At 36.7% G+C, this 23,591-nt stretch overlaps 1 long non-coding RNA gene across 1 annotated transcript in view; it reads left to right on the top strand.

Annotated features, from left to right (window-relative positions):
* The window catches only part of LOC140637583 (uncharacterized), a 35,081-nt gene that overhangs the window by 5,088 nt on the left and 6,402 nt on the right, over positions 1 to 23,591 (top strand). The window lies entirely within an intron of this gene.

Genomic DNA, 23,591 nt, shown 5'->3' with positions numbered 1-23,591 from the left:
GGCAGAAGTCTCCAAAAAAATAGGACAGTTTAAATTACTTAAATGGATTTGAGATGAGGTTAACAGTGCCATAAAAATTTATAATCCAGAAAACCAAACCAAACCAAAATAAAACAAAACCAGAGTTATGCTAATAGTAATGGAAAAAATGGCTTAAACAAGGACATAACTCTGGTGGGCTAGTCAATGATAAAAGGTGTAGTTCAAAACCAATGAGAAAAGTTAAGGTCATGTTCGAAACAATTGAGAGTATTCAATTTAATCAAAACCTTTCCCAATATATATTAATTGCCTACTATCTGCCAATAGCTGCCAAATAAGGAAGCGTAAAATATTAGGAAAGAGAGGATATGAGTGCTATAGTATTTATTATTTAGCCCCCACTAAATTGTGATTGACTGTATAACAACATCCTCACCACATCCTTATCTTGGTAATGCAAATTTTAAGACTTGGTTTAAATGATGGGATGTTTTATTTATTGAGCTATAAACCAAAAGGAATTATGCTACAAAAACAGAAAGACACACACACACACATGCACACTAGCTTAAATTACCTTAAAGACAGTCAGGTAGTCAAATGGCTGCAACAGATGCAATTTTATTTATGTGCAGCAAGCTAAGAGAGCATGTGTATGTATGAAAGTGTACGGATGTATCTAGATAGATCAATAGACAGAGATATAAATATGAAGGTATGTGCATGACCTATATGGTATACATTGGTATAATCAGAGTTTCTCTTATAAAACTAACCTTTTCTAAATATTTTATTTGATCAATCCATCCACATATATAAGTATTACATAAAAGAGAGACCAACCTGTGAAATATACTGTCAAGCATCAGAGATTAAATTGTTTTGTTCTGTAATTCTGGTAAAGTGCACACAGGAGAAATGATATGGAAGTGTTCAGGGAGGTGAATGATAATGGGAGGGTCCTGGCAGTTTGCTCTGGAAAGCAGTGAAGCAAAGCTAAAGGGAAGATTCAGATGCTCTCTAGCATAAAAAAATAAAAGAAAGTAATCAAAAGTTGAATTTTTTTCCCTGGCAAAATAGGCAGTTTCACTGAATCTTTCCTGAAATAATTATAAGTTGGAAATAGATGAACTTGAATCATGATAATCAATGGAAGGGAATTAAAAGTGTCATCCTGATGACCAACAAAGATGAGAAGATACAATGCATGAATTTAGCTACTTTTAGAGACTGTATGAAAGCTCATGATCTGAATAAAACAACAACAACAACAACAACAACAACAACAACGAATTACCCTAAAATGAGAACTTGTTATATTTGCTGGTATAAATATGCATTCAATACAAATATAAACGCATTTATTTTTTTAAAAGATTTTATTTATTTATTCATGAGAGACAGAGAGAGATGCAGAGACACAGGCAGAAAGAGAAGCAGACTCCCTGTGGGGAGCCCGATGTGAAACTTGATTCCAGGACCCTGGGATCATGGCCTGAACCAAAGGCAGACACTCAACCACTGAGCCACGCAGGCGCCCATATGAAGACTTTTCTATAAAAGTTGATAATGTCTTTCAGTTCTTCAGTGATGTTGTAAATACAATAGAGCTCTTTTCCTTATGGTTAATATTGTATAATCAGAACACTTGAAAAGGAATTTTATTCTTGATTTACAAATTCTCCCCACACAAAGCATTCAAATAAAATAAACTTGATTATGCAGGCAATCTTGGAATTCTATTTAGGAAATGACATGAGAAATTTATTTTGTCAATTTTTATGGAGTGCCTTTCCTGACAATTTCTCCTAAGATTTTAAAACTGTTAAAGAACAAAAGTTCCCGTCAGCTTTAACTGACTATCGCACCAATGGCTGTTTGCACAGGAAGAAGAAATGAGTGAGAGGGAAATTGTTAGGAGTGCTATCCTTATAATCAAATGTGACTTTGAAAAAAAGACTCAGAAAGTAACCCTTATCCTTGGGAAATAATGACCACTTTACCTGAGTGGACTAATGCCTGGAAGGAAGCCTTTGGATAATGAGCTCTACTGGAGGAGTATCTGCTCGGCTCTTATCAAGGAGGCAGATGATGAGATAGGAGCCAAAACCTGGTTGAATATAAGTTCTGTACTCAAAACTAGGTCAGATATATTGTTTCCATTTAAAATAAGAAGGGGAGCTCAAGAACCAGAAATTTTCTGGGAGAATGCTTAGAAATGTACAGCAAGTAGACGCATTCCTGATGAATCTTGCAGTACCTTTGAAGATGGCCTGCCTTGACTAGCATTAGCAATAGCTGCACAATGATGCACAGACATAGATGTTTTGGGGTTCACTCTTTCAAACCAATCTGAATATTGCTTTTTCTTTTGTGACTATAATAATGGCTATGGTCTGAGAGATATAAGTACTATTACACATACTTGTGTCCTGGGTTAGCAAGTGTTAAACAATGAGAGGTATATATTTATAATGAGAGGTATATATTTAAGAATGCTACATGCTCTTATCTCACCTTTCCACTCCATGGTGTGGAATGGTTTGTTCTTAATTATTTGAATGCAAGCCTTGAAGGATCAGAATTCTTTCTTCTAAGTTTTTTTTCCACACTAAATTCACCACATACTTTCCATTTAAAATATTTTTCATTTATCTGGGCTTAAAAATTATGAATAGTTTGCTTGGGTGTGAACAGTTATTACTCTGTAGACTAATTAGGACGGCCATCTTTCTCTTTCCTAAATGAGTTTAGAGAAAAAGAAGATCCATAGTGACAAATACAAATTTGAAGATAGTTCAAGTTAAAGTAAAGGCATTATTGGAAACGATGTCACTGAAAGGAGCATCGCTTAGAAATAGAATCTCATTTAAGTCTGTCTTTGTGGCTATGGCACTTGCACGCATTCTATAATGGCATCTCTTTTTATTTTCCTGTAACATTCATTAAGATTTGTTTAAATAAAGCATTCTCTACTCTCTCAACTCAATTGTTATGAAGAACACATTCAATTGCTAATGCTTGCATTACCTCTTAGGATTCCATTGCTCAAGAGCAGAAAGTCTAACAGGGCTTGAAAAGTTTTAGGCATATATTGCTCTTTCTCAGTGTTTTGATGGCAGTATAGGTAGCATCCTATACAACATGAATTGCTAAAGATTGCAAATTTATTTTAAAGCTGGAGTGAAAGAAACTAAGAGGATCCATGGAAGAATTTTTTAACAAAAAATACAAACTTTTATGAGATCGATATGATTATGGACTAGTGATCATAATAATAGTAATAATAATATCCACATTGAGCATTTACATCAACAGAATGAGTTAAACATTCACAAAAGAAATATATGAGAATGTAAGCCTGGATGGTTTCTTTGAACTGAAATTGGGCAAATGTGTTCTAACATCTTGCCTCAGTGTTGAAAGCAGCAGGGCCAACTACATGCTGGAGAAAAGTATTTCACTATTTTCCCACAGACAGCCTTCACGAGGGCACTATCAAAGCCAGACTCGATACTGTGTGGTCAGGCTTTAAAAGCACCATTGCAACATGACAAAAATTCTTTCATAAATGCCAAATGTACCATGGTTTAACCACTTACTAAGTGGCCTTCTGAAGTATAATGCAACATTAATCATATCAAACAGAGAAAAGAATTCCTAGCTAGACCTGTCCTTTTATGTGTCAATTGAAATACTTGGCTTGATTTAATTAGTCTCAGTTGCTTTTGATGGAAGGCTAGGGACATCGTGAGGAAGTTGCCTGGTACATTATTAATTCTCTACATCTTTATTGTAGTGCCAACCCTATTTATCCCAATTCGAATTCTCCACATCCCCTTCCCTGGGAGTGACAGCTGTTATGGCTGCTGTGGCCATTATTTTTTTCTTTCCTGACTGAAAGGGCAAGCAGCAGCTGCCGATCTTTCCAATGCAGAGAAAAGGATTGGTCTGCAGAGGCACTCTAATAGCTGAGCATGTCCCTCTCAGTGTGTCAAGTGTCTCTCCTTCAGGAAGTGATCAAGTTCTGATCACTCAAGAAGCTGGGACTTTGAGATTGTTCTTTGACTTGACAACCTAAAATCCCTGTCTGCTTCCTGGATGAGCCAGTAATGACCTATTTCTAAAGTCAAAATATTGACTGTTGCTTAGACATTCAATCACAGTTGTCACGTTTGAGCAACAGTGTTTTCCTCCCAGAATTCTGAGGATGCCCATGCCCATTGATGTTCTACTTTATTTCATTCCTGCATATATTCATGGTGTGTGTGTCTATACAAATTTAGAGAATGATCCCTTTCACGTAACCATGATGGATCAAGATACTACATGACACTCTCAGACCTAGAATAATAATTTTTCTTCCAGTTCCAATAAAAATCAGTGATTTTCTTATATAAGTGAAGTTTTCATGCTTCTCACATTTTTTATTTTATTGACTTCCAGCTCCAGATTTCTCTTTTATTGAGGAACCCTCCCCATCAATTGCAAGCTGTCAACCAGGTTTACAAAATATTGCCTCCCTTCCATCACTGAGTCCCATTCAATTAAATATATCATACAGAAACCTCAGAACTAGGAAGAACAACCATGGAAAAATAACACAGAGACAGATTTTTTTTTTGACCCACCTTAAGGGTTAATGCAAACGAGCTAGATTAAAATGACTGCTGCTGAGACATGTCTTTTCAAAAATAATCTCTCCAACTGGAAGAATATAATTCACACTTTTGTCAGAATTGCACTTAAATATTTATTTTGTCAAAATGTATGATTCAAAGTTTGGTAGTGCTTTCTTAAAATATGTTTTATCATTATTTCCAAACATTCTGAAGTGGCACTCATTGAGTTTATTTACATAATTCCTTACACCATAAATTATTGTGGAAGTCTTTTGAATCCTCATATGAAAGCTGAGTGAACCAAGCCCCATACAATTCAAATAACTTGTTCATGTGAGGTGCAGAGGTGGAATTTTTATCCATAGTTTTGACTAAGAATAATACTTTTTTCCCTTTATACTCTAACGTCTTTGTTTGATCTTGTTTGGGCAGTATTTTTTGTGATGTTTCTTTAAATAATCATGAAGAGAAATTAGTTTCCAGAGTGGGTTTTGTTGTGGCTCCAGGCTTATAATGTTTTGTATATTTTTTCCCAAAAATGTAAAGTTTGATTGCCCAGCTTTAAGATTTCCCCATTAAACATTTGGAGAAATAGGTTAAGTATCATACTGAGGAGTTTGACACCTATGCCACATAAGGAAAAATTATAAGGTTGTGATATTTTATTGATAGAATGAAAGACAAAGATACATGATTTTTGTTACAAATATTTGAAGAGGCATAATTTATAAGACAGGTGTGTTTTGTTTCTCTCAAAGGAAAAACAGGACTATTGTCCTGGAGAAACAATAAGAAATGGATCTACATGCAAATATTTATATAGATGTAAATGATAGGTGGGTAGAAATGGATAATTTTGCTACTAAATGGAGAGATAGTTAGATAAATAGGTATTACAGGAAATTTTCAAGCAGGAGACTCATAAAGGGATTTTACCACTTTTTCTTTTTTTTTTTCAAAGGCAAATCACCCATATCTGAGTTCATTAGAGTGAAGAATTAAAATACTTCTTCAGGGAAGGGGAGCAACTATTGGTGAACAATTTTGTTTATGAGAAATTCTAACCATATTCATTAAAGAATCTTCTTTTTAAGCTTTTCTCATATTCCTTTTCTTTGGTTACCAATGTTACTGGCTTTTTCATATTAGTTTTCTTCACATGCTTTGAATTTTTGATTTTCAGATTCATCTAAGTTTTTGATTTGTTTTTCTCTGAGCTTATTGCTGGGAACTATAATGACCAAGCCATAATTATCAAGTTTTCTAGCTTTGCCTACAGGTGCTGCTAGAGACTATGGTCAAATGCCAGAAGCCACAAACTCCAGATAAGCCTCCATGACCCAGTTTTCAACCTGTTTGATCCAGTTCAGATTCTATGCAGACTCTCTGGATGATCTTGGGATCATTACCATCTAATTGTAATAGCAAAACACATCTACCAGTGCCAGGACAGATTCTACTGTGAGCATTGAAGGGAAGAAAAGAGGTGGCACTCGGATTCAGTATGTGATGACCATCACCAATAAGATGCTGATGTGACTATGTAAATATTTTATCATCTGGGGTGTATTCCTGGAAGTGAAGTTAATGAGCTCTAGGAAACACTATATTTAACTTGGTTTTCATTAAGTCTTATCAGATTTATTTCCAGAATATTTCTATCCACAGTGTGGGAAGCATATACCTGCCCTTATTATAACACTTGAAATTACCTTTTTTTTTTTTTCTTTTTGCCAAGTTTAGTGGATGCAGACTTGTATCTCACATGTATTTTTATTTGTTTTCTCTGGAAAGCATTGAAATTGTCCTATTCCTTTTCTTTTTCCATGTTTATATTGGATTTTGATACATTTCCTGACATTTTTCTGGAGTCCCACTTATACTCCAAATGTCAATGTTTTTACTTTAGGACTTTGCAATTATCTTCTCCAACTATATATCTCATTTGTATCTAATATTGTCTTTCATTAGGCACAAAGTTTTATTTGGTGTAGTCAAATACATATATTTGACTGTATATTTTGTGTGTTTGTTATTAGGATTTAATCTTAAAAAGTCCTTTTCTATCAGAAGGTCACAGAAGTATTCTGAAATTTCTTCTATCACCCATATTTTTTTTCATGCATTTTTTCCTCCTACATTTAAAGCTTTAATCCACCTGTATTCTATGTCTGTGAAGATGCCCTGTGGGGTTTTTTTCTCCATAAAAACAAAATAAAACAATGTAAACTAAGCAACTTTCAATTTCCAATTTCTCGTTATAGTTCTGTCAGCTTTTTTCTTGATATTTTTTGAAGCTATGTTGTTAGGTTTTGATCATTTTTATTTTACCATTACTTTGCATTATCTTGTGAGCACCTGTGCATGTGTGTGTGTGTACATGTGTATGTGTGTGTATGTGTATATATATTGTTTCTTTTCTGATATTGAAATGCTTACTTCACGTGTTTGGTTCATAACTGTGAGGTATACTGGCTTTTTAAACTTAAATTTCAACTTTAATACCATTTTAATTCTAGTCTATCACATGTACTTAATGTGTAGTAGGTTACTGGTATTATTCAGTGTGATAGTTTACTGCTTTTAATTGGTGAATTTAAAATTTTTAATTTAGGGATCCCTGGGTGGCGCAGTGGTTTGGCGCCTGCCTTTGGCCCAGGGCGCCATCCTGGAGACCTGGGATCGAATCCCACGTTGGGCTCTCAGTGCATGGAGCCTGCTTCTCCCTCTGCCTATGTCTCTGCCATTCTCTCTCTCTCTCTCTGACTATCATAAAAAAAATTAATTTAGTTTTATTATTGTCATATTAAGCCTTTTGCCATATATAAGTTTTCCCTTTTTTCCTTTCTTGCATATCTTTTGTTGGTTCTTTGTTGCCATGGAAGCTATGCATTCCAATCGTAGTGTTATATAGAATAAGTCTCATAAACATGTTATTATTTTTTGTTTTCAACTTCTTAAGCTTGACAATATTTAGATCTTTGTCCAAATAAGACTTATCTATACCCTCATTCCCTTCACATTTCCTCCAGGATACCCACCTTCCACTACTCCCTCTGTGCATGTATCATTTATAATTTTACATTGTTTGGATTTACTTTAGTGGTGTGGTTTGTGTTGATTTATAAAATAATGGTATATTTTATTAAATTACCACACACTTTTAGCAAATCTCTAGATTTGTTTATGTTTATCCCAGAGTGTTTTTAAAGATGGTCTGTGAGTGCCAAACCTTCTTAAGCTTTGTATTCTCATATATGTGTATAGACTGATATATTCCAATGTCAATTTACCTAGATCTAATGTTCAAAGTTTCTTTCCTCTAAATACCTTTAAAAACCACTCCATTTTCTCTTTTGCACTAGTCTTGCTCTTGAGGTGTTTGTTGCTATTTATTTGTTTTTCTTTTTAGCAATCTACTCAACTTAAAAATTTTCTCTTTGTCTTTAGTGTTCTTGCATTTTTTATGGTAATATGTCTAGACTCCATCTAGATTGTTGAACTCTCTTGGTATTCTAGTTTTTACCCTTCTCAATTAGCTAGTTATCTCATTTTAAAGGAATGCTAGCTACATTGTCTGGTAATGTATAATTAACTTGAAAAGCTCCAACTCAAGTCCAAGCAGACACACCTTTTAGTAGATTTAGAATGTAGGAGTTAGACGTGGATGCAGTATAAGGTAGGGAGCATTTACTATATTCCATTTGTCTTTCCCAAGGCATTATATTCTTTAACAATTTTCTCTTAAGGTATAATTTTTCAGCCCTAATTTTTGGAAAGAGTGGAAGATAGCACAGGAAATGTCGGGACTTGCTACTTTGATTTGATTACTTATCAGTTGTTCATCATTCCAGCTGTGCTTGTTATGCCTTAACTATGGTGCTACTGGGTTAGTGTCATAATTTTTTGACTCTTGTTGTGAATGAGGGAAGAGAAACAATGATCTACTCATGATAGTATGCAGTGGGGGCAAAACAGGACAACCTAATTGCTGTCCCACAATCCATTTTTCTTCTGGGGTATTAAGACCTTCTGTTCCAGAAGACTGTAGCACAACTCCGTCTAACACACACACACACACACACCCCCACACACACCCCTTTTCTCTCTTAATAGTTCTCACAGTTTTAAATTTTGTTTTATCAATGTTACCAATTTCTACACCTTCAAGGCTGGGCCAGGTCGGAGTGAGGAAACAGGAGTTTATCATCTTTCCAAAGTCTAAAATTGTGCCACCTCAATCTGGCAAATTATATGTTGAGGATGTCCTTTGGGAGCCAAGTAGGTATTAGAGATTTTATAATGTGAATCTCATATTTTTCAATATAGATCCAATTTGCTTAAGCAAACCAAATGAATGAAAATTGTGATTTATGCATCAGTTAAATTAGTGAGTGATTATTTGTCTTGCAAAACAATTTGCCGTGAAATTCTTCTAAATAGCAAACTTCCCTAGTGCATTTGAATGTGATATGATTCATAAATTTCAGCTTATATCTAGTCCTTGGGAATACAGGTTTGAGAAAGCACTTCGGGGAGCTTAGATTTTTGCCTAATCAGGCACAGAATGAATGATTCATACCTTCATTCCTTTCTTTCTCTGCCCCTTTATTCTTCATCCAGTTTGCCGTTCCTGTGGTTGAGCTAGGTGCAATGCTAGTGGGCCAGTCCAAACCTGCCCTTCCACCCTTGTATTGTGAGGCTCCTCCTGGAATTCTGCTCACCACATTTCTGCTCTGCCAGCTTAGAGCTGCCTCTGTGTTGGGCTGAGCTAATATGGGATTCCAGAGGGAGACTGGAGAGCTGAAGGAAAAAAAAACCCAGGTAGCTATAAGCTCCTCTGAGATCTGGACCCACGGGTCTCCATCCCCTATACTAAGCTTGGAGATGCTTCAGCCAAACATCTCTTCATCCTTAGAGATCTGAGTGTCAGCTGCTGTTTGAGCACTTCTCCACCTCCTAAGTTGAAGTCATCAACCTCTTCCCCTTGGAAGATAGCTGCTTTTGCAGTTACTACCTCCCTGATATGGTAATGTTTGCTTTCTACACTTTCAGTTCTTCAGTAACATGATTAAAATAGCCGTTGGCCTGTATTTTTCTGACTGGAACTGGACAGATACAATATTCAACATGTTTTCCATTTTTAAAATATTTGCCACATCAGACTTTGTGCTGGTCACTGTTAATGATGGTCAAGTCCTTCATGTCCTGTGCATTAAGGCTTTTAGGAAATATTAATTATATGTTCATGAACTTTTATTGTTTCTTTTGCATTTGTATTTGTATAGTTTATTTTGTATTTTTATGTTTGTGGGGCTAGGCTATAGGAGACAATTAATATGATCACACAATGGAAATAGGATCCCTTGACATGCATATAATGATCTACAGATTTAAAAGTAACTGCAGGGATCCCTGGGTGGCGCAGCGGTTTAGCGCCTGCCTTTGGCCCAGGGCGTGATCCTGGAGACCCGGGATCGAATCCCATGTCAGGCTCCCGGTGCATGGAGCCTGCTTCTCCCTCTGCCTATGTCTCTGCCTCTCTCTGTCTCTGTCTCTGTCTCTCTCTCTCTCTATGACTCATAAATAAATAAAAAAAATTAAAAAAAAAATAAAATATACATTATGCTGTGTGAAATTTCAGGGCAGTAACTATCCCCATTTTATGGATAACACAGCTTGAGATTCAGAGATGTTTTCTACAGACTTTCTCTTTTGAACCTCAAGTCCTTGTTTGCTGCAAGAATTTTTAAAAAAAAATCTTTAAGCTTTTAAAATGCAAAAGCAACATAAGATTAAGTTCACATGTATTGTCAAACTCTAGAATTTTTCATTCTTCTACAACATGGGAAAATAGTGGCTATATATTTTAAAAAGTATATATGAACACGTTTGTGTCAAGATATTAAGATAATTTTGATGAGTCAATGTTTTATGCATGTAATACAAAATGACTCAGGAAAATATGGCAAATTCCAGCTCTGAAAAAAAAAAAACAAAAAACAAAACAAACCAAAAACCAAAAACCAAAAAACCAAAACCATGGATCCCAGACTAGGGCAAGACCATAATCTATTTGTCTTCCATTGATGACCCATTCTCTTTAATTCAACTGTAATACTAGTATCTGGGGCTTCCTCATAATGCAAGAAGAATAAAACTTGACAGTCACTTGCAGCCCATAAAAACTTCTACTTTCTAGGCTCACACCCAAAAAGTAATTTTGGTTGTATGTGGGTGTGACAAAACCTCTTAAGTGTAAAAAAAAAAAAAAAAAATCAGAACTTTTCTCCAAAATTCTTTAGTGAAATTGATTCTCCAGGATGATGCAACAGATTTATATCTTTGGCTATCATTTTCCTCTAATATATTGCTGCACAGGTCTTGGTAGGACCCCAGATTAAAAATTATAGCTTTAAAACATTTTTCAAAATCAGGTCTCAGAAACATTACAAGAAGCCATATTGTTCATTTATCCCAAAATTATTTCAAAGAGCTACTTTATAGTTTTAATAGGAATAAATGCAGTAGGAGTAAGGCTCAGGATGTTCCTAGCACTAGGTTTTCTTTTTAAGTAATTTTTTGATTGTGCAAGATTCTTTTATGAACTAAACATCTCTAAATATACTGCAATGTTTTCTTTGTGTTTCTCTAGGTAGTGACTCAGGGTGTCTGGGCCAAATAGAGCATTAGAGTACTCAGAGGACATTTGAAACACTTTACCTTACTTGCTCTTTTGAAAGTAGCTTTTGAAATGACATTGACTAAATATGGAGGATTAAGAAGGAGAGAATAAGCCACTGTTAACCTTCCTTTGTCTCAGATTATATTCTTTAAGTGATCTCTTTTTTAAATTGGTCCAAGAGTCTCAATATTCTACATAAAGCTGGTTTTTTACTTTCCCATCCTCCTTTGCTGTTTTGAATATATGTTCTACTCATTGTTTAAGCCAGAATCTGATTTCAAAGTAGGACATTGCTTTGACATAAATTACAGCATGCTAGAGTGCTTAATCTTCTCAGTCTGATTTTATTGCTGCCCTGTATAAATAACACATAATAATTCTGTTTTATTAATATAGTGATCCATCTTTATTGCCCTGTGCTTGTTAATGAAGATTGAAAATGAAGGTCCCTAACTATAAATTAGAAGTGTTTAAACAACTGACAAAAATTATTCAAGTTTTCAAGTATTAGATTAAGCTTTCTTTTATTGGATATATTTACACATAGAGTTCTGAATCCTCTTTGATGTTTTTCTTGTTTGGAGAAGATTATGTTCAGTCATATGCCTAGGTCTGCTTAAAAATAAGCTATTCATTTATTAGGCTAATTGATCAATTGGCACATATTAAATTCGAGGAAAGGGTGTAAGGTGAGCTCTGTTGAGCTACTAGGATTCCATTAATCCTATTTCATGGGTCAAGAAAACTTCAAACTGAACCACTGGGCCTGGAGAATAATCAAGAGTTTGAGTAGGCCTATTAAGGTCAGCAGTGAAGATAGAAAAATCAAGATTTGTGAAACATTTCCTCCTTCATTCATTGTTACCTTTTACCTTCTTGTATGTACTTTACAGTGACAGTGCACTACTTACATTATTTGGAATGTCTCAAATTTTCTTTTACCTCATGTTTTTTTGTATGTGCCCTTACCTTTGACTGCAATATTCTCCAGTGGCCATCCTCTGCTAAGCACTACCTGTCCTGGGAGCCTTAGCTTGCTTTCCGGGGCTTTTTCAAATCTCAGCTCACATGGCCTTTCCTCTAGGCTTTCTATCCAGCTCCCAAGACTAAAATAGGTTCCCTTCTTTTGTCATCCTATAGTATCGTGTTCTTGCCCCTCTTACTATGCTCATCAGTAAGTTTGCTTATATGTTACTTTACTTGCCTGAATTCTCCATTATAATGTAGGTTTCTTGAGGGCAGGGATGGATGGAATCTTATTCTGGGGTGCATTCCAGGTAGTTATCATGCTATCTTAAACATAATAGATATTGAGTACTTATTTTTTTTATTTCATTGATATTAGCAGGTAGGAAAAAGGTGCAATAAGTCCAAAATGTGGAGCCCATGAGGCAGGACACAGTGGTGGTTTTATAGAGGTTACAGTGGTTAAAAATACAGATTCTAGAGCCAGATGGCCTGGGTTTGATTTTCAGCCCTGCTATATACTTAGTCTATGGCTTTGGGCAAGTTACATAACCTTCCGTGTCTTAGTTTCTTCATCTGTAACACAGGGAGAGTATAGGGATCGAACTCATACATTTTTATTATATTTTAAAGAGTTAGTGTGGATACAGAAGACTTACTAGAGCCTAGTAAGTTTAAGGCTGGATTGCCAAGTGAAGAATTAGAAAGAGTTAGGGAGTCTGAGTGCAAGGTTTCCGACCACAGCATCCAGGGAGCGGGAGATTCTCCAGGGTCCTGGCTATAGGTTCTGCTTCTCTTCTTCCTGACAAGTCTCAAATCCCAGGACATCTAGTTTCATTACTAACACCTACAGCAATATCCTTACAAGATTGTCCTCCAACTTTCAGAACCACCTGATTGGCTTGTTAAAAATATAGATGTCAAGTCCTCACTACAGAATCCTTGCAGATAAGGCCTTGAGGACTTGTATGTAAACCCCATCCTGGATGATCATGATGCCTGAAGAGAGCTGCACAGAGGTTCACAGAGATGGGCGAGTGAGGTTTGAAGAAGACTCCCTGCTGATCCAGAAATGCTTTCAGTTGCTCTACAGCTCAATCATAATGTTTATAGCTTTAGTAAGACTTGTTTGCTTTATTCCTTGTGTTTTGATCTTTGCAAAAATAGAAGATACAATCAATGTTCTCAGGGGCGCCTGGGTGGTTCAGTGGTTGAGCATCTGCCTTTGACTTGGGTCATGATCCAGGGTCCTGGGATCGAGTCCCACATCGGTCTCCTTACAGGAAGCCTGCTTCTCCCTCTGCCTGTGTCTCTGCCCCTCTCTCTCTGTGTCTCTCATGAATTGATAAATAAAATCTTAAAAAAAAATAATCAACATCCTCAGGTACCTTATGGTATAGTTAATGAAGAGATGAGTGCCAAACACATTAAACAGTTAGATAGAAATTACAAACCAAAGTTTGTAAAAAGTTACAAGCCAAAAATTACCAAGTAAAGTTTTGATATTGACTTTAAGTGCAATGTAAAAGAGAAGGGCTAGGTAGGCTCAAGCAATCTGGAAAGATTTTGGAAAATGAAGTGGCCACGAAACATAAGTAGGAATTGGGTAGGTAGAGAGTGGTAGGGGGATATATAGAGAGCACTAAGACAGGGATAGGAATGTCTCTAAAGAAACAGAGATGGGCTTGAGGATGGAACATTTGCAGGGGCTGAAAGAGCCAAGACTTACATTTTTTACGTTAAGCAACAGAAAGCAGTCGGAATCAAGACACACAGCATTATGTCCAGTGACTCTGTAATCTTAAATAAAAAAATGAGAATTCAGAATTTGATCAAATTATAGAGAATCACTGGGGGAAGTTTTCTTCAGGAATTGAAAAAATGAAAACTGGAGTCTAGGCAGATTGTGTCACTTTAGTAACCCCCTCCCCCACTTGTAATATAAATATGATGTGCTTCCCTGGAGTGTGTCAAAACATGTTGGAGCAAGAGGCATTAGTAATTGTATAAAAATAATAACCTAAAGCAGCTCAAGGTACAGCCAGAGATAGTTGCTTGTGGATTGTGGCTCTGGTGACCCCGCAAGAGAGGAATGCTAGCTGGTGCTTTTGAGGGCTGTGTGTGCTTGTGCACCCCTAGTGGTGGCTCCCTCACCCTCTGTGCCCTCACTGGTAGCTTCCTCACCTTCTGTCATTCTTCCTTTATCTTGAATTGTAGCAGATGTTTGCAGCTGTTTATCTCTAACAACTTGTTTCCTGCTTATAGAATTTGGGGAGTACAACAACCTTCTTTCATTTCATCCAGTCTTTTTCGGTCCCAGATGGAAATGTTTCTGCTGGTATAACATTCTCAAAATCATCTGGGGCCTCCCTTGTAGGTCAAGGTGATCCAAGCATTAGACAAAAATGATCGTCCACAGACCCTTGGGTAACTCCAGCCCTATACTTGGCTTCTGCTGAGATGGATGATTGGATCCAAAAATCACATACCTAATCTCTTTAACAAAACAAACAAACAAACCACCACAACAAAAAGGGACCCCTGGGTGGCTCAGTGGTTGAGCATCTGCCTTTGGCTCAGGTCCTGATCCTGGGGTCCTGGGATTGAGTCCTGTGGGTAGTGTGCTTCTCCGTCTGCTTATGTCTCTGCCTCTCTTTCTGTGTCTCTCATGAATCAATAAGTAATAAGTAAAATCTTTAAAAAAAAAAAGAAGATGCTCAGCTGCATCCTTAGTCTCCTGTCTAGAGCATGCTTTCTCAACAATAATTTTCTTGATTTTATCATCCTTGGCAATCTGAGTAGACTGATAATCTCTGAAATCAGAAAGTGTTGGCTCCTTTTTGCTTGATAGTCCCTTCTTCAATGGACTTCTTGCTGCTTGCATTTTAATAAAATCATCAGGGAGAAAGGCCTTATCTTCCACACTTTACTTGGAAATATCCTCACTCAATATCCAAATGTATCACTTACAAATCCTGCTTTCAACACAATTGTAGTATACAATTCAGTCAAGTCCTCTGCCACTTTATGACACGTACCCCCTTTCCTACACTTGTTCGATAACATGTGCCTCATTTCTTTTGGAAACTTCACTTTGAACACCCATACTTTCACTAACAGTCTCGTCAACACGGTCTTGGCTTTTTCTATCACGTGCCTTAGAGTTCTTCCAGTCTCTACTCATTCCCCAATTCCAAAGCTACCTCCATCTTTTAAGGTATTTGTCACAGTAGCTCCCCACTTCCTTTCCTGGTACCAACATCTAAACTAGTCAGGATTCTCTCTCTCTCTCTCTCTCTCTCTCTCTTTCTCTGTGTGTATATACATGAGAAAAATATAGACACCCCCCCACACACACACTTTTGAGGAAAAAGAAGAATTGTACTCTGTGTGTGTGGATGTATATAGGATTTATTTCAAGCAATTGGCTTACACAGTGTGGGGTTAGCAAGTCTGAAATTTGTAGATTCAAGCAGGCTGGAAACTCTAAGGCAGGAGGTGAAACTTCAGGCCCCAGATAAAATTTCTTCTTACTCAGGGAAACCTCAGTTTTGGTCTTAAGGCCTTCAACTGATGGTATGACGCTTACCCATATTATGAAGGAAAATCTCCCTTACCAAAGATCAACTGATAGTAGATGCAACCACATATACAAAATACCTTCACAGCAACACCTAAATAGCATTTAATTGAATAACTGAGATCTATAATCTAGTCAAGTTGACACACAAAAATGAACCATCACAAACTCTGAATATGTTTTTCCAGCTGCCTGAATCTGTTCTCCTCCAGCTAACTCATGGTCACACTTCAGGTTGCAGCATAAATATCTTGTCACTTCTGGTGAAGAGCTTTCTCTGGGCTTCAGACCAAGTTCACTCTCTGTTAAATGTCCCTGACAGCACCCTGCATTTCTGCCCATCACACTCCTTTTTACTTAGTCAATATCTGAGCCATCTGCTGGATTGCAAGTTCCATGAAGTTCCATGAGTCTATCTTGTTCCCTGCATGGCTGACAATAAAGTCTGTTGAATGTGGGAATAAATAGATCACAGGTTAGGCTGGTCCAGATGGCATGTTCTCTCCATCCACAGCTCAAGCATTCAGGGCCAGCTCTTGCTATTTTAACAGGCCCCCAAAGAATAAAGAAAACCAGCTTCTTGCTAAATAATACTTGGCATTGAAGAACACTGCATCTAGGGATAAAATAAAATGATATTTATATTTTAATAGGTGATGTTGAACAATCATTTCCTTTTCTATTTGGTATCTCCCTTACCTAGAGGTACAGTAAACCATTGGTGCAATGGATGGGAGGCTCTAGGATAACCATAGAGTTTTAGGATTTGACATTAAAAATGAAAAAAAAAGGAAGTAATTGAAAGGATAGGCTTTCAAGTGGTCTTGACCAAATTACTTTCTTAACCCTCAGTATCTTTAAAATGTTAATTAAGACATTTTGGTAGAATTGGTCTATGGAAACTGAACCAGGGGTTCATATTTTTGAGGGGGGAACCATTTTAATTTTAAGTGAAGGAGGCAAAGCTGGATGCTTTTTCCAGCACTCAGGCTATTCAAGACAACGAGAGCCTTCAACATATGCCAATAGATATATGGAAGGGCAAGAATCCAGCAGGAAAGTGGAGACTCTGCTGTTGATGATGGAAAATAAAAGACTCTAATTGAATACTGTTTACTGAACATTTCATTTGGGCTAGGCTAAAATTACACACTATTATTTGATGTACAAAACATTGTAGTTCTTTCAGTTCCACTAAAAAAAAAATGGAGCAAATTAATTGGGATAGTTAGGCCTATGCTCTGTAAATCCCACTTGTAATCTTTATTTGTAAAACAAATGTAGTAATACTTGCTCTACTGATAGTTAACGGGTTGTTGGGAGAAATCAGAATAAAAATGAGATAATATCTTTGAAACCACTTTGTTCCCCGTGAAGAAAACAAAAAGTATGATTATTTAAAGGCTTGCATCGACAGGCTTCAACAACTGAACAAATTTATACTTAAGAATAAACCCAAATCAATCAAACTGGTTGTTATTTGGCATCCTGTAGACAAAACAATTGTTGATTTGACAGTCTTTCACATTTCAACTGGTTGTCATGCCATCATGTTGACTGACAAAGAAAAGTGATTCCCTCTTCTCTACAGATTCCAGATTCCATAAAACATTAAATAAAGAGACCTGAAAATAGAGAACAGTTTTAAAGTCTGTACTCAGGGCTTAGCCAGAGAAAAAAACTTTAGATCATGCCTTTGGTGCGTCCTGAATAAGCTGATATTGAATATGCCCCATGCTGTTTGTCTTTGGGAGATGTCCTAATTTAGACTCTGCTTTTGACCTTCTAGACAGATACAGACTAGAAATAGCCATGACACTGGACAAAAGATGAACAATGGTGGTTTCTTTTAGTTATCAAGAGTGATGCAATGTTATAATTTAAAATGCCTTTAAAACATTATGTATGTCAGCTTTTCCCAAGATCACATTTTAATTTATTGTAATCCAGGTTTCCTGAGGCCAAGTTAAATATCCCCCATCCCACTCCGCACCTTCAACTGTGCTGCGTTGTAAGATACATGGAAGTCATGTTGGCTTACATCTACCTTCCCTTTCATTTGAATCCTATGTTAAAAAAAAACCAGCATTCAAGGTCTCCATAATTGTCAGTTCTCATAACCTAACATGTATTTTGTCTAGATAAGCTTGCCTGAAGATGGCACACACCTCTCCACTTCTCAGCACACTGGATGACTCATGGCTTCAGTCTGCCTACGATGACATAGTTGGAGCTATGTTTCATCTACCACTATGTCCCCTGACAAGTCCTTAAAAAGACTCCTTATTACATTAAATAAGAAGATTGAAGGTAAGGTCTCCTATAGGCCTACTTAATGATGGGAAGGCTATCACTCCCTATTGCAAAGCCCATTTATCTGTAGCAGTTGTTCTGAGTATATGGATTACTTCACTGGCAAAAATGCCTATTTTCCTTTAACCCAACATTTCTGAAGGCAGTAAGCACATGAATCATTCTTTATCTTCTTTAACAGAGGGAAGCATGAGCCTAATTTAAACATTGTAGTAGTGGCCAGACCTACATAACTAAGCAAAACAAAACAAAATGAACCTTGACGTAGTCTTACGGTGATAGCTAATGGTTCTCTGAGTGTATTTGTGTGGAGAGAACAGCAAAACCGTTTACATTATAGAAATTTCAATGAAGACTAGAGATATAATTTCAGTTATTGGCCATATCATGAATGTGAGGAAATGATAGCTCACTGAAGCTCAAATCTGAAGTTGGAAAGTGGCTACCATGTTATCTGTTTCATAGACAGTTGGCTATTTCTTCTCTCACCAGTACTGATTTAAAGTCCCTTTAAAATAACCAATGTAGTAAAGTCTGTTTTCATAAAATTATACTTGCACAAGATTGTACAGCATACCACCTCCACTTATCACTTGCATATATTTTAAAGGGCTCTGTCATGTGATCTCAGAGTCTTTCTATAACAGTATTGGAGGAAGTCACAGGAACGTACATGGACTGTCTAAAGCTACCTGGTTAGAATGGAGGATACCCTACCTTCTGGCTCAAGTGCTTTTGGCAGAGCTCCTCCTGAACAACTCATTTTTTGGTTGTTTTTGTGTTGTTATTAGGTTTTGTTTTGTTTCACTTCTCATCAGACACTGCCTTCTTCTTCCGTCTAATTTTGAATAACTCTTGACTTTATTTTCCTTATTATGTCTGATCCATCAAGTATTCTTTACTGACGCCCACAGGTCTCTACAGCCGACTGTTTCATATCAGTCAAATTGTTTGCTACCTTTGAGACAATTCTTTCGGAGTACTCATTGTAAAAGTAATCAGTGTATATTGACTCATGTTCAGATATTCCATACCTGGGTTTAATGGATTCAGAGAATTCATGTTTCAAGTATCCTATTTTTCAATATTGTGCATAGAATGAAATAGAAGCTTTTAGTATAGTCCTGGTAAACCTAGAAACCCTAGAGCAGACACTGGCCGGAATCTAGAATGTAAGGAAGAATTGCTTTATTTTCCTTCTTGGTATTCATGCAGATAATTGATGTAGTTTCTCTTTGTGGAGATTACAGTTTTATGGTGAAGACAAACATTAAATACGTGATTATCATGTGAGTTTTACAAAACAGCAGCTATACAGAGCACTATACATTGTGTTTGGCCCATATATTCTGGAAGAGTTCATGTTTCCTTTTTCCAAGGACGGTGATACACATATTTCATGTGGATATTCACTTCCTGTTTTGTTGTGCTGGAAAGGCTCAAATAGATCCTCGCCACTGTGAATTTGCCTGTTCTCACCCATGTTAATCTGTACCTTATTGTTTTAAATCCCAGTTTTTCTAACTTTCACTGGAGAGCAAGGTGGTTTGGGGGAAAGATCATCACTTGTTAGACCTGGTGAAATTCCCCATTTTGTTCTGTAAGAATCGTGTGGTGATGGACAAGTGACTTAACCTGTTAAAGACTCTTGTTTCTTCATATGCAAATCAATCCTGAGATTGACAGTCACTTCGCTTCTCTCTTTCATGAGGATGATGTGAAATACTGGACATGAAAATGTTTTTATATACAAACTACAAATATTAATTGTTTTATAGTCAGTTTCAGTTTGTTTCACAGGTAGCGGCAGAGCTTGTGTTACAGTTCTCAGTGTTTTTCTTATTCTTCATCCATAATAAACTTATATTCCAGGCCCGTCACTGCAGAAAAAGCATGGGAAACATATTTAAACTATGATCTTAGGCAGAGACTCTACAGCAGAAAGAATGGCATCAGAGGAAGTGAAACTATAAACTGAAAACTCTAATGCTTAGCATTAAACAAAATATGGAAAATCCATGCTGCTATAGATTCATTAGTGAGAAAAAAAGGGGGGGGGGGAGAGAATACACCAAACTATCGCTTTGAAGTCCTGGATGGACCAAAGGGAAAGACAACTACAGAGGCAGGATTCTGAGAAACTGGAAGAAAAAAAGTCATTTGGGTCAACTTCAGAAAACAGCTGCAGATCTTGAGCTAGATTCTTCTCCTCTCTGAGCACCTCTTGTTTTGAGTGGTATTTGACCAAATGAACTGACAAATCAAATGTTTGGTGTGATGTGGCTGTGATGGAGACAAATGTCCATTGAAACACATAGGACCTAAAATGAAAGTAAGGGGCTACAGAATTAATGCAATATATCACCACTCTCCCATATGTCAGCTTTAAAGATTTGGTCTCTTAGAAACTTAAAGAAGTGAGAAGCTGGTGAATTAATCCAATGCATCATCACAGGGTCCCTCAGTATCTATCTGTAAATTTTGGCCTCGAAAGGTACAGGGGAGAGGCTTAGCAATGTTTGGGTATTTATGAATTGTACGAGTTTCCCTTCAGCTCACTCACTGGGAAGTCATCCACAAAAGATAAGAAAACGGGCTAAATCAAAAAAAAAAAACAAAAACAAAAACGGGCTAAATCAACAACAGCATTAAACGGGAATCATCTTCTTAAAATAAAAATAGGAAATGCCTCCATTCCCATACTATAAAAATAAATGCTAACCCAGTTATTTTCTATATTCAATTCAGCTACCATACCCATATTGTGTTCTTGGGCTAATAATGAGAGGTTGATCTTTTTTCCCCCCCTTTTTTTAGAGGGTGGGAGGTGGCTCTACTTGTCAAAGGAAAGCCCCATGAGAGCAGAAAGTCTTATGTTTGTGTCTACTTTCCTTCTGATGAAGGTGCCATGTATGGATTTGGTTTCAATTTAGAACACAGTTTCTCATCAAATACTTTGTTCTTAATCAGTCAGCCAGCAGACCATAATAGCTATTTTTACAAAAGGGTTGACTCTTCTTTTGATTCACATTTATTTGAATTTCCCAATTCAAATAAGAGAGAAAAACATACTCAACTTTTCTCTAGCTGGAGACATTGACGGGATATGAGATGTTACATAGTCATGAGCAGTTGGTCTGAATATTAAGTGAAAACCATAAAGCCTACAACATTTTGGCTTGAATAATAGATCATTAGTGCTTATAAAAGAGAGGATCTTTATGCTGGAGTTGAGCACGGCTCCTAAAAATGTGCTTATGATGTATATTTGTCCAGAAAGTGAGAAACCAAAGCTTCCTTTCTTCATATGAGTAATCCTAGAACCATCATTTGTTTTAATTTATACTGAAAATAAAGAAAATAAGCCAGGACTGCTGATGGAAAAGGCAACTATTTCTCTAATGCAGAAATACCATCCTGGCTTGACAGTTTTGCAAACATACATTTGGAAGAGAGGTTATTAGCCATTACTTTTAGTATTAGGATGACAGTGTAAATCCTCAGGTATATATATATATCCCCAAACTCCTGAGTTGCCTGGCTTTGGGTGATGATGATGATATGCATTTCAGTGTCAAGGGGCAGTGGCACCTGTCACAGAAAACAGCAGGTGGCCATGCAGTTGCTGTATCTCCACTCTCACTTTTCACAGCTGTTTGAGTTAGCAGTTGAACTGCAGCACAGAAGGAACACCCAGCTTGCTATCATCTATTTAACAGATTTGAAGGGCATATTGAGGTGAATTACTATCCCTTGTCAAATGGTCTAATGGCTTCTGGAGTTCCTCTTCAAAGCGTGGGAGTTCAGTGGCCTGAGGGATTGAGTGGAAACCACATTGGTTTAGTGGTAAGAGATGTTTGCCGAGAAAGGAAAGTGGGGAAGGATTCGTGTTGATTCCTGATCTAGACCTTCTAGTGCCATAAACGTTCTTATCACTCAGCTGGCAATTGAGGGGGAGGGGAACAAAACTATTTGATTTTCCTTGGGTTAACATAAGGTAAATGGTATTTTAACAAGAGCCATTTGGGAACAGATGAGATTATATAAATCCGTGAGAATTTTGGTTTGTTTTACTTTGCTTTAGGACAGCTGTCCAATTCCTACTTTAAATACTTAAGAACTTTGTCTCATGCCTCAGAATATCATGGTTTTAATTACCAAATCGGTACATGTTAGAAATTAGAACAGTTTTCCTTGCTTGTTAATTAATAACTTTTTATTGAGAAATAGGGATTCTATTATTGTCTTTAATACATATTTAGATTGATCAGAATATATTGGGAAATAAATTAATATCTAAGCTCCTAGTACTTGTAAAGCAATCTTTTTTTTTTCTTGTAAAGCAATCTTATATAGGTGCAATAGAAGTGCTGAATAAATAAGGGTTTTTGTTAATTTCAGTTTTTATTTGATAAAAACACTTAATTTTTAGCCTGTTTCAAATTTTATTGATTTTTTTTTTTTTTTTGTATATGTGTGGTCTTTTTTAGAGTAATGAGCCACTGGTGTTCCTAATTCAGAAGCAGACATTTTTTTTCAATGTGGTCTTTGAATGCTGCATCTCCTTCAATTTCTCTTGAGATTGGAACACTTCTTTTCCCTCTTGCAAAATATTTAGAGACTAAAAGTATCTCTGAATCTTGCATCGAACTATAGGGTGGCCCATAGGTAACAGAAAGGAAATTATTTTAGGATTTCTGAGTTTGTTTCTTTTTTTTTGCCAAGAACCTACTGTTCCTTTGAAAATTGCTTCATAGTATTCTCTGTAAAGCGGACTAACATTTCCCTTCCTGTTGCAGTACTTTAACCATCTGAGTAGAGTTTAACAGGTCTGGAACTAAGAGATTGAAACAATCCAAAGGTTTTTATCAGAAACCTACTATGTGCCAGTCCTTTATAGGTGGATGAGAGTTACAACAGAAATGGAAGATTCTGTTTTATACCCAAGAATGCAATCAAAGGCTTACATTTAATGAAGTGTTGAGTCGAGTGATTCAGACTAGACACTACAGGAGCTCAGAGCACAGAAAGACTGAAAATATCCAAGATCAGAATATTTATCTGAAATCAGTAACCATAGTGCTTATTTACAACTTGCGAAAAGTCCAAATAATGCAGTCAAATTTGTGACATGAAAAAGCCAACCCAAGTACTCGGTGTTCACATGGAAATAGTAGACTAAATAGTAGGTTGTTCTGCTCCAGCTGTGATATTAAAAATGTCACTTTTACTTGTTCTGTATTATCGCCTCTGAATTCTTTTCTATGTAAAACCCAAAGGTCACCTGACACATCGTCGGGCAATTACTACTTCTTTCATTGTGCAAGCCAGTGGCTGATAAAGTACACATCATTACAGTTCAGGAACGCTCTATTCTTTCCCTCTTACACCTGGGCATCTCCTTGGTGATATGCATGGTTTGGAAGGGGTAGAGAAACAAAGT

This window comes from Canis lupus, chromosome 8, assembly GCF_048164855.1.
Source record: "Canis lupus baileyi chromosome 8, mCanLup2.hap1, whole genome shotgun sequence".
Taxonomy (NCBI): Eukaryota; Metazoa; Chordata; class Mammalia; order Carnivora; family Canidae; genus Canis; species Canis lupus.
Note: the sequence above shows the minus strand (reverse complement) of the source record. Positions and strands in the feature narration are given on the sequence as shown.